This window comes from Desmodus rotundus, chromosome 5, assembly GCF_022682495.2.
Source record: "Desmodus rotundus isolate HL8 chromosome 5, HLdesRot8A.1, whole genome shotgun sequence".
NCBI classification, from domain to species: Eukaryota; Metazoa; Chordata; class Mammalia; order Chiroptera; family Phyllostomidae; genus Desmodus; species Desmodus rotundus.
This window is the reverse complement of record NC_071391.1, coordinates 101302053-101314267: the sequence shown is the minus strand read 5'-3', so window position 1 is coordinate 101314267 and position 12215 is coordinate 101302053. Positions and strand designations below refer to the sequence as shown.

The 12215-nt window shown below is 48.3% G+C and overlaps 1 protein-coding gene across 4 annotated transcripts in view; it reads left to right on the top strand.

Moving 5' to 3' along the window:
• Nucleotides 1-892: 892 nt before the first annotated feature.
• CRACDL (CRACD like) overlaps nucleotides 893-12215 on the top strand; it is a 120834-nt gene continuing 109511 nt past the window's right edge. The window contains exons 1-3 of one of the 4 annotated variants that reach the window (XM_045204773.2): nucleotides 1144-1647; nucleotides 5408-5527; nucleotides 6100-6257. The gene's annotated coding sequence lies outside the window, so the exon portion shown is untranslated. The other 3 variants (XM_053925446.1, XM_053925445.2, XM_053925443.1) reach the window with 3 other exon arrangements.

Here is a 12215-nt window from a genome sequence, read left to right as displayed (position 1 = left end):
CAACAACAACAATAAAAGTGATTTTGAAAAGGAGCAGAGTGTGGGGGAAAGGAGAAAAGGGTGTCTGGATTTGCTGAAGTTGTTGGGTTTAGTTTGAGAATTCTTCAGTAAAAATCACTAACAAGTTACTGATTCTTTCCCGAGTCACCCGTCCATTGTGAATACAGATTTTTAACTTGGGGCGGGGGGGCGCTGTGAACTGATTCACAATACATTTCAGTTCTTGTCACACAGAGAATTTAAAGCACTTAACTGTCAAGAGGGGCTTTTATGTGAGTAGCTTGTGCCAAAGGGATATCAAAAAATGTAGAAGGAACTTTTCTATATATGATTATTAAATGAGATCTGCCTTTTACCTCCTTGCCCTGCCTCCCATTCTTCTTTCTATTTGGAATTTTGGTCCCAATTTTTACTTTGATCCCGTTCACAGCCAGAGGTGAAAAGAACCCCTTCCACGTCCCTTGGCTCTGCTTCGGATAGTTGTGCAAACGTACGTAGTCTTCGCTGGTCCTCTGTATCCACACGGTAACCTCACCAGGCCCATCATCCTAGGACGTGGCGCAGATGCTGGGGTGAGGGTCCCCCACAGAACAGCGCTGACCGTTCAGACTTCTGACCTCAGCATTACCTCTTCCTGCTGGGCATGAAGGTTTGTCGCGTGTAAGCTGTTGCGGCCATGGTTCCTGCGGGAACACAGTTCATTCCTCTTCCCTGCCTGTTCTCGGCCTGTGGCGGGGCGGGGGCGACCCAAGCCTCAGCGCGGGTCTCTGGGGGGTTAAGCTGGGCATCCGCTCCCCCTCCCACCCGGGGTCAGCACATTTCCAGACTGTCTCCCCACGCAGACCCGCCTGTCTGTAAAAGAAAAAAGGGGAGCCGGCGTGGCTGCGAAGTCCTCAGCAGCCTTCCTTCCCACACTTGCAGTGTCACAACAGTGAATCACCTCAAGACAGGGCGGCAGCTTCCTAATTAACCTGGAGACGCTGGAGACTCACACGGTTATAAAAAAAAACAACTTTTACTTTTATTCAAATACGCACTTCCCACCCCGGAGCCCACTCCCTTTGGCCCAGCCCGCGGGCGGAGAGCTTCGCAAGGAGGATCCGGAGCCCCAGGCCCATGTGACGCGCGAAGGCCCAGGTGACCTGGAAGGGGGCAGCTGGAGTTGGGGCTCGGGGACTTGGCCTCGCCCTTCCGACCCGCCAGGGTCTCAGGCGGACCACTGCCCGCTGAGGTCGGGGCGGCTGGTCCCGGAGCCCCGACAGCACCGCCGGGCGGGCAGGTGGGGAAGGTTTGCCCGGCGTGGGGCGAGGGGGCCACCCCCGGGCCCCAGGTCCCCCCCCCAGCGCTCCCCGCAGGGGCTCTCGGCAGACCATTCCGACTCTCCTGAGAGAGGCTGGCGGGGGAGGCGAGCGGCGGACGAGCCAGTGGGACGGCGTCCGCCCCCGCAGAGCGGCAGAGCGCGGCCGAGCAAGCGGCGCCGACTGGGAGCTGGGAGCGCGCGCTGCTGCCGGAGGATCTTGCCCGCGCGGCTCCCGGACTCTGGCCGTCTGGAGGCCAGTGGCCACCTGCTGCGTGGCATCCGGCCGCAGGATCCCGCGGGCCGCCGGTAGTACCGGAGCTGGCGCAGCCCTGCCGCCACCTGTGCAGGTACTGGGCGCCAGTACTTGGGTTGGCCGTGGCGCAAGGGGGCTGAGAACCCGAGTAGTGCGGTTCGGTGGGAGCTGAATCGGGCTTGGTCATGTCCCGAAGTCTGGACGGGTGCGGGGAAAGCCGAGCCAGTTGCCCCTCGGACCGCGGTGGGTGGGCCGTTGGGGCAGCGCAGGGCCTGGGGCAAGGTGAGCCGGGTGCGCTTCGAAAGTTTCCTTTTGCTCAGTTTGCTGGACTTGACTTGGACTTGGGAGGCAAAGCCTGGCAGGTAATGGGTTAAGAAAATAAAAGGTGAGGGGAGCCAGTCTTGCAGGGTGGAGTTTGTTAGTATAGGAAAGATTTGTGCTTCCTGCCCCTAAAGGCCACTGCAGGAGGAAATGTGGACAAATTCATTCACTGTCTTCCTTATGCTCAGGCAATAGTTTATCTGTTAAAACAAGTTTTAGGCTTTGAGTACAAGCCAGCTGTAAGGGATTCTGGGCTTGATCTTAGAAATGTTTAAATTTTTAATCCACAAATATTTGTTGAACAGACGTTTCTTATCAGGCTTGGCTTTAATATGAGGTTAACAAACGTAACTAAGTAGTTACTCAAGTGAGCTGACGTTGGGCTTTTGAGATGCAAGGAGAAACAGATGCCAGCGTGGAATTGGACTTGTGTAGGTACAGGCGGACAGCTGGCATCGTGTTGCTGCTGAACACTTAATTTTGAGCCAGGAAATCCTTCAAGTGGGAGACAAGCAGCTGTGTGATCCTTTTTGAGCCCACCCCACACCTTCTCAAGCTGATGTCTTAAAATATAGTCTCTTATCCAAGCGCAAGTTTCCCTCATTTACATAAGGCACCCATGACTACAGAACAGAATCTGTTTAGACCCCATATTCTTCCTGGACCTCAGCCACACCACGCACACCATGGAGGACAGGCCATCGTAGTTACTCCTAAGAGCCCTTCAAGGTCATAAAATTGCGAGGAGAAACATATCTAGAGATGATGCAGTTCAGGGACAGCTAGGGGGCCTGCCTTTGGGGACTAGTGCAGAAGGGGTGAGCTGGGCTGGCTTCCTGGCTGTGCCCGGCTGCTGGGCTTCGCCATGCTGGAGCTTGAGATCAGTAAGTAATGCTGATCTTGTCTTCATTTAAAATTGTGATGTTATTTACAATGTGGATTTTGTGTTAATGTTGGTGTTTGAAAACACTGCTTGAAAACCTTGATCTCAGGGAGTTTTTTGGTACCTCTTAAATTCTGGGCCTGAGGCGAGTGTCTTACTTGCCTCACCCCAGCTCTAGACTTGCCTGCGGGCCAAGTTTCTTAACCTCCCTAAGTGTGCTTTTTCGCTTAGAAAATAAAGCCAGTGGACCCTCCATGGATGTTACACAGCTAATGCAGAGCATCTGGCTGCTGTGCAGAACCAGGCATATTGGACATGCTAAAGAGTGTTCGTCCTAGTAGTATCACTACTGAGCTCGGTCATCTTGCACTTGTCTCTGAATCTTGCTGAGTCTCAGTTGGCTACTTGGCCGAATGAGAGTAATGATAGCCAGCTCACAGGATGCTGTCAGGAATAAATGGGAGACTGTGTGGAAATGCCTGGCCCTCCTAGCTGGTCAGTTTTCTACAATGGCGTGGTGGACCTGGATTTGCCTTGGTAAGCTTGCGTCCACCTGCTTTTCCTTTGGAGGTTAGCCTTGTGCCTTGTCATGCACGGACCCTCATAAATCCTGCGTGGGTTCCCACAGAAGTGTTTGAGTCAGAGTAGAGATGTTCCCTGTCCAGGCTTATTGTGGAAGGGGTAGAGCTGACCACTACACGTGGTGGTGTGCAGCCGTTGTTTTAAGAGAATTTAATTTTGCTATCCAAACCAATGACTTTGGTTCCTTTTGTTATATTGGGTCCTAGCTCACGATTGTGATTTTCTTGAACCTAATTCAAGTGATGTTATCTCAGTCACTGTCTAGTTTAAAGCTGCTTGGTCCCTTGAGAGTCAGCCTCTCTGTCTCTCCAGGTCACCATGGAGCCCATTCTTGATGCAGCTGGTCTCTGGACACCCAGAGCAGGTTGTGGTCACACTAGGGCATGGAGGAGAGTGTCCTCTTGTTGGTCATCTGATCCTCTGATGAGCTCCCTACCACCACCACTGAGCCTCCTCCTGTTTCCACTGAGTGTTGTCTAGTCGGGTGTCATTGGGGTGAGCTGCAACAGGGGACCTGCCTCCTGCCTCTTGGTCCTGCCATACTGGGCACAGGATCACCTGTCCAGGTTGTCAGAGCCTTGTTAGGATGCCATTTATGCTGTACTGAGTGACCTCCAGTGTTCCCAGCAGGAAGCAGGACGAACAAGGATGATGCTTTCCACGTCTCCCTCTGCCTTGCAGGGGTCTTTCTTCCCTCACCACCTCTCCCACTCCAGGCCAGGTGCAAAGGGGGAGGGGGCTTGCCAGGTTCTCCCCCCACCCCACCCTGTACTGGAAGAGCTTTTTGTCTACCTTGGGGGCAGGAATCTTTCTTAGGTTGTATCTTCTCTCCTCTGTATTTTGTGGCTTAGAGTAAAGCCTGGGTGAAAGCTTCCAAGCTTTACTTGTGATATGTAAAGGGCATTTAAACCTCTTTTTTCGGTTAACTCCCCATCCCTGGAGAAACCAGCAGGCAGCAGAATCATTACCTGTGGTGCACATGCTTCCCAAGAAACCACCATCAGAATGGCTCTCATCAATGTGGGATGTGACAGTGTCAGGGGTGTTTTACTTTCTTAAAGCAGGTGGTCCAGCCAAGGGGAGGTGGTGGACAGTCAAGTCCAGCCATGCACCCTGGTGCCAGGAGGAGCAAGCTAGGAAAAGAGACAGGAAGCTCCCTTCCTCTCCCCCTTCTCTGTCTTTCTGGTTTCCAACCTGGGTTATGTGCATTGGACTTCTTATCACCTGAAAAAGACGGGGAAAGCTGGGGTGGGAGGAACTGCTGCAGAAACCAGTCAGGGGCTGGGAGGAAGCAGGAGAAAGAGCAGCTGTGTAGGGTTGCTGGGGGGAGAAGAGAAACGCTTTCTGCTTATACAGTACTGAGCCCAGCCCAGTAAGTCAGTTTCATGTGCATTAATGTCTTCCAATCCATCATGCTTTCTTCATCGTCAGAATGGTCTACTGTGTACTTGGCATTTCTCAAAAGCAGTTGAGGAAATACAGAAAAGTCCCAGACATAATTGCTTTTTCAGGGTGCTTAGGAATTACTTGAATAGAATTAGCCTCTTTTGAGACCCAAAGCTGAACACCCAATCCCTGGGTTTTGTACATGCTCAGTGGGTAGAAGGCAAAGTGGTCAGGGAAGGCTTCTTGGAGGAGGTGGGACTTTAAGTAACATTAAGTCTTGGCCACATGAACATGAGATGAAAGAGAACTTCCCATGAGAAGAAGCTCTTGAACCCCTGGAGACAGAAGGGCCTGCCCAGGGTAGCCTTTTGGGACCCACCTGTGGCTGGACTCTTCCTGGTGTCCTGCTGATCCCTTTCGTTGTCTAGGTACCTGTAAAGCCTGGTACGGTTAGTGTCACCTGTAGGTAGGACAATGTTCTAAATTGCTGTGTTTTCTCCAACTGAATAGAAATCGGAGGAATTTTCATTTAATCCTATTTTTTTAGGTATCTGCATCTAGGAAATCATTTCAAACTTTTAGGTCAGGTAATTGGTCCTTCAGACACGTTTGTGATTCTGAGGAATTACCTTAGAATTCTTTGTATTGCTTTAATGTGGTTTAACCCTTAATCCTGACTCAGTGGGTCGTGAACCAGAAGATGCCATATGAGTGCTGAGCAGATTGACAAGACATGCTGAGACAGCTGTGGCTGGCGACTGGGGACGACCCCTCTCCAGAGTCGGCTCCTAACTCCATATAGGTAGGCACTTGCACTGTTCCTGAGTAGATTCCTGGTAGGAAGGGCTCTCCAATATTTTTCTTATTATTAAGGTATCTTTGAAGAGAAGTTACAAAAGATCCTTTGAAAAGTGAGGAATAGAAAGTTATTGGTTTGCTCAAGCCTCCTCCTGGCCCTGGTGTGTGGGACTAGCTTTTAATGTCTGAAGTTTGAGAACTTCCAGAAGACTTGCCTCCCATCTGAGGTCTATACACCAAGCTCTTTTGGTTCCCATCCCCGATTCTCATACCTGTGGGAGGCAGCAGAAGCATTAGCTGTGGAGCGCATGCTTCCCAAGAAACCACTATCAGAATGGCTGGCACCAATGTGGGATGTGACAGTGTTTTACTTTCTTAAAGCAGGTGGTCCAGCCAGGGGGTACCAGTGGATAGTCAGCACTCCATTGTCAGCTCATACACACCATACTGTGGGGCTGGTGAGCTGGTGATTCACACACACACACACACACACACACCCCACTTGAGATACTATATCAGCAGAGAAAATGCTTCATAAATTATTTGTAGCTATTACTCTTCCATTGTCTTCCTTAGGTGAGAGAGTGCTTACTATAATTCCCAATGGAGATCCCCTAGCAAAGTACCTAAAGCAACCAAGGGCCCTTCTGCATAGGGATCTGATGGCATGTGAGGAAGAATGAGCAAATCTGCTGCACAGGGTGCTCCCAACAAGAGCTATTGGGAGATGTCAGGTGAGTGATGATGATCTTGGTGCAATTTAAAACATATACCAAGAAGGAAGGGGAAGGAGATGGGGAAGGTAACAGAAGCAGGAGAGGGTGCAAGTTGGTGGAAGACCCTCAGCCCCTAGGCCCAGGGTCCACAGCGTTCATGTGTTCCATCTTGCTCTGCAGCATCAGCTTTTCCCACTAATATGTGATCACAGGGACCAGAGTTAAAGTACCTGCAGTGGGGCCATGGATGGGAGGTGCTGGGCCAGTGACACACACATGGTCCTACTGGCAAGTGTAGGGACAGTTCTGAGCTGCCACATCTGTGGCTTGCCAGAGACTTGGCAAGCAGCCATGGATTAGAGGACCAGAATGGGTGTCGCCAGTGGGTAACTGAATTAAGACCTAAATTAGGTTCCTCTTGTATACCATGACCACCATATCAGGAATATTTAGCACCATTAGATACCAGTTAGCGTATCATGAACATTTACTGCCCAGCTACCTGGCTGTATGTAGCCTCATGAACGGTAGGTGTCTCTTGGTCTTTCCACAGCTTTCCATCTATGTCTAATACACATGTGCTTTACTTCATGAGTATTTATCTACACTTAATATATCTTACAAGTCATCCATTCCCTTTGCTGTCTTTTCTTCAGAATTGAATGTTTTCAAACAGTACAACAAAGGGACATTACAAAACACTAAATCAGTGTCTTAAAATCAGTTTCCAGATTGGGTATGCTTTTGTGAAGCCATTGTCCCATTGGAGTGGGTGAGCCTGTGGTGCTTGGGGACCTGTGAGACTGGGGATAGGTCTGAACAGGCTTATGGAGCTTGTTCACTCCCACTTTAGGTTTGCAGATGGACACTGAAGGGTGTGTTCAGGGCTGGTTTCTGCTCTCAGCTCCTCAGGAAAGGAGTGACCTTGGGAGAATGGTCATTAGCCACACTATATATGCTGCTGTGAGCCTTGTGTAAGGCAGTCTCGACTTTCAGCCCTTTTGGTCTGGTTGTGTCTCTGTGGCCAGGCACAGTGTCTGCACCTGACAGGTACAGGGACAGGTGCAGTGGGTGTGGAGGCCACACTTCGTTGCAGGGCAGAGACTCAAACTTGAGTCCTTTATTTATTGAGTTTATTGGGGTGATATTAGTTAACAAAACCATACAGGTTTCAAGTGAATTAAGACCTAAATTAGGTTCCTCTTGTATAGCATGATGGAATATTTGGCGCCATTAGATACCAGTTAGCATATCATCATCTGCACACTGCATTGTGCACCCATTGCCCAAGTAATGCCTCTTTCTGTCCCCATTTACCCCCACTTTGCCCTCTTCCACCTCCCCGACCCCCTTTCCCTCTGGTTATCACCATTCTGTCATCTGTCTATGTGAGATATGTGTGTGTGTGTGTGTGTATTTTTTTTTGCTTAATCCCTTCACCCTTTTTTACCCAGCCCCCCGAGGCCCCTCCCCTCTGACAACTGTTCTGTGTATCTAAGCTCCTGCTTCTGTTTTGTTTATCAGTTTGTTCATTAGATTCTACATATAAGTGAGATTGTACAGTATTTGTCTTTCTCTGGCTTATTTCACTTAGCATAATGTTTTCCACAGACTTGAACCTCTCGAGTTCACTGCTCTGCAGCCAACATGGGACATGCAGTGAGCCATTCTGAGGCCCCATTTCCTCTCTGCACCTGCTACTCTAACCTGCGTTTACACCTAAATCCTAGTCCTTGGGCGCCATCTTGATTTAATACCTTCGTGATTCATGTTTTCTCTCACCTTCCTCCTCCCAAAGAGTGGTACCAAGAACTTTCTGTGGGTCCTTTCTGCAAGGAGGCTTTGTGACCTAGAAGCTGCAGTGCTGACTCCGCTCATGGAAATGAGGAGGTGGAGGCGGGGTTTGTTGGGGAGTCAGACCCACCCACTTGACATCTGAACCACATGGTCACACCACTCCAACTGGTGATTCACTCTCTGCGAACTGGAATCATTTCCACAGGAATAGAATTGGCCACATATTTTTGGACGGTTGCTGAGTGTCAGCTGCATGTTCCATCGGAAGTCAGATACTTAAATCACCATAGATTAGCATTTTCAGTATACTCTCTGGGTGAAAATGGGCTCTTGACATATAAACACAAGCACTTTGAAGGTCTGAGTCATCCATTTTCCAAGGCTTGGCCAGTGTCATCTTGCCTGCATGGCCTTTGTGAGCAAATGTGAGCCTTGGAACTGAGAAGACAGGGCTTATCTGGCACCTCATTTAGAACGAATTACTGGGTGTACTTCATGGGTCCTAGGATAACCCAGGTGGGTCTGTAGGTGGTGGAAGAACCACTGGGGACAGGACTTGGCTGGGCCAGCAAGCAGGGAAGGCTGGAAAGATAGGGAACGTGGCACAGAACAGGCCTGCCTGCCCTTTGGGGCTTGGACCAGACTTGTCATTTGGCTCATTCCAGCCATTCTGCTCTTTGACTGGTCCCTTGTGTGGCTCAGGGCCAGGGCCACCATAACAGATAGTCTCTACTTTCAGCACTCCCATGGGCAGAACATGAATGGGATCCCGGCAACATTTGGGGCCATATCCTTCCAATATTGGTCTGTGCTATACTGAATATTTATATATGCATGTATGCACAAAAATGTATTTTTAAAAGAGGTCACGTCTAGATTGTTTTGTGGGCTGCCTTTCAAAATTAGTAATATGTGTTGAGTCTCATTTCCATATTATTAGATAGTCTTCCGTAGCACTAGTTCTTGTGGCTGTGAGGAGCTCCATTGTATGGGTAGGCCTCAGCTTACTCGCCCAAGCCCTCTTTGGATGGATGTTTAGGTAGGTCGTTTTCAACCCTTTGTCTTTAGTAACAGCACGACAGTGAACATCCTTGTCTGTGCTCTTTTGCACATCACCTCAGTAGATTTCCTGTGTGTGTACAAGCCGCCTCTGTGGACATGTCCTGCCCCCAACAATTTCACACCAAGGAGTCTTCCCATGAGATTTCTGCATCTGGGGCGACAGCACCTTCAGCATCTGTGCTATTCAGGATGCACAAGACTTCGTTTAGCAGAAGAGGGTTTAATGCATGCGATTCAACAGTGGCAGAATTGCTAGAAACTTGGCTCTCGGCCATACCTGCAGCAATAACCACCTCAGCTGGCTGGCAGCTGCTCAGGGTGGGGTTGTGGAGGGTCCCCCTCACACTGCTCAGTGTCCATATGTGGAGTTGTGACAACCCACCAGAACACCTGATGCCTGGTGCCCTTTAGCAGAGATGCGCAGGAAAGTCCACCACGTGGGAGCCTGGCAGGAGGGAAGCCATGGTTTCCCAGCCTCCAGCAGGTAGTGAACAAACCAGGAGGGGTGAGGAGAATCTCAACCTTTCTCTGTTTTTTAATTTTGTACTCTTTATGTTATATATGATGCAGGCCAAGGTGAGAGTCACAGAATTTAGCCATGGGTACTGTGGGCCTGGCCCCTTTGTCACCAAATCAGTCATTGGTCCTCTTCAGAGCTCTGTGATGGGGCTCCAGTCTCTTCTCTTAGAAGCCAGATTGGAGGCTTCACCAGCCTGAGCTCCAAATAAGCAGAAAGACATGGTAAAGCCCCATGATTGTTTCCACAGACTTGTCTTGTACACAGAGACCTGCCTAAATGGGAAGGGCAGGGTTGTGACTGTCGGCTGCTTTCTCTCCACAAGGGAGAACCCTTGGTTCTCTTTGTCCCATCTTGGCTGTGTCATGTGAATGTTAAACGACCCCCAGTTACCAGGCCTGGGTAGGAAGGAAGAGTTAACAGACTGCTAAGCTAATGGCCTTTTTTTTTCATGAGTTACAATTGTTCAACAGTCAATTTATGAACAGTATTTCTCCTTGCCTCTTCAAACAGGCTTTGTGCATAATTACTGTGCATTCAGGTGTTTGTGTAGTTCTAAGAACACCCTCTGAGTGGGTTGCTGTGTTTTCAGTCCTTTAAGGAATACATTGCTAAGGAAGAAGTCCAGGAAAGACGGTGTCTTTAGCGACCAGAGCCCATGGTCGGATGGCACGAGTGTGTCTGTGTCCTGAGTATGATTCTACGTGAACTGTTCACCATGGCCAGCATGATTAGCTGAAGGAGCAAGTACTTCCCAAACTTCTTCTGTTCTTGTTTCTTCCCAATTCCCAAATAAACACCACGGTATTATAGTTCTTTGCTCTTCTGATGGATGGACTTACAGTGTTTAGTACAAAGTTACAGTGGAAGCTCCTTTCTGTCAGGCCAACTAGAATTCCCGTCTGAATTCACCTTAGGGAGCATTCTCTAGGATGGCCTGCCACGATGTTTGGTTTCTTCACTGCTGTCGGCCCTCCCCTAACGCATCCCTGGTCTAAGTACGAGAGTCCCTTTGTAACGTTGAACAATTTGGAAAACCTTTCATGTGAAAGTAATTATATTTTCATGATCTGTCAAGGAAGAAAATATGTATAAACAAAAAGACAGTATGAATTTTGAAGCTCATTGAGATGACATTGTATTCTATTAATCATATCTACACATACTGAAAAATAATCTGTATATGTCTGTGACATCATAGTGATTCTGTTTTCAGATAATGATTGTACATCAGGAATTCACATGCAAAGAACTAAGGGTCTGTGTTTGAAGATTTAATATTTGTAGCCTTTCAAAAAAGTGGGTATGCTCCTTGCAGTTTGCTGTTTCTTCCGGGGACTTTATTTAATCTGCCTGCAATTTAAGCAGATTCCACTGGGGGTGCCTGGGATTACAGTGCATCTGCAGTGTGAGGCTTCATCCAGTGATGGGACCAAATGTGGTTTTCTACTCCAAGATTTTTTTTTAGGACAAAATACTTTCATTAAAAAATATGAATTAAGAGAATATGGTCTAACCTTGGCCAGACTGCTCAGTTGGTTGGAGTGTCATCCCATACATCAAAAGGTTGTGGGTTTGATTCCCAGTCAGGGCACATACAGGAGGCAACTGGTCAAAGTTTCTCTCTCACACTGGTGTTTCTCTCTCTTTCCCTTTCTCTCTCTCTAAAATCAATAAATGTATCTTCAGGTGAGGATAAAAATAAAAGAGAGAATACAGTCTAAAGAGGTAACCAAACATAAAGACAAATTTAAAAGATGTAGCAGGGTAAGTAACACCAACATTCCAATGATTAACTACTGCTTAGTTTAATTCTGCATTTTTTTTCTTAGCATTCAGGCACTAAAAGCAATCCCAAGCATCAGCCACTGCATTACTTCCAAAGCGTGTGAAGTGTCCCAGCTCAGTAGAGCTACAGCATTAGAAATACACAGGTCATTTTAGCCACTTAGGGACTGTGAGACACATCAGGCCCCTCTTCTACCAGGACCTTACAGAAGGCTCTGAGACTCTTGCAGGCATGTCTTTCCCTAAGAAGCCCAGCCTTGATGGGCACCTTGGCTTTCTATTCACCTGTGAGAGATAAGTGGGTGTTGAATTGATTTGAATATGAAATACGAGGTCTGTCCAGAAGGTGTCCAGCCATGTAATATGAAAAATAGAGACATTTACTGAAGAAGATACAAGATACAAGAAACAATGTACATTGGACAGTGATGGCTCAGACCCCTTTGAAGTTGGGACCTCATACAGTTCTCCCAGTCACCATCAGCTGCCCCATCATATTTTCATGAATCTCATCAATGGTCTGAAATCTCTCTAAAATCACCTTGCGAAGGTGATTTGAATTTTGGGAAAAACCAAAGTCACAGGGTGCCAAATCTAGGCTGTAGGTAGTCTGAGTCACCTGTGTGATTTGACATTTCGCAAAAAAACTGCATAAGATGTGATGCATGAGCAGGTGCATTGTCGTGATGAAGCTGCCAATCACTAGTTGCCCATAGCCTTAGCCTTCTGAATCATCCAAATAGTTTCTGTGGAGGAACGTTCATTGCAAAATTTGATGCAGATTCATCACTCTACTTTTTCAGTCATTTTGA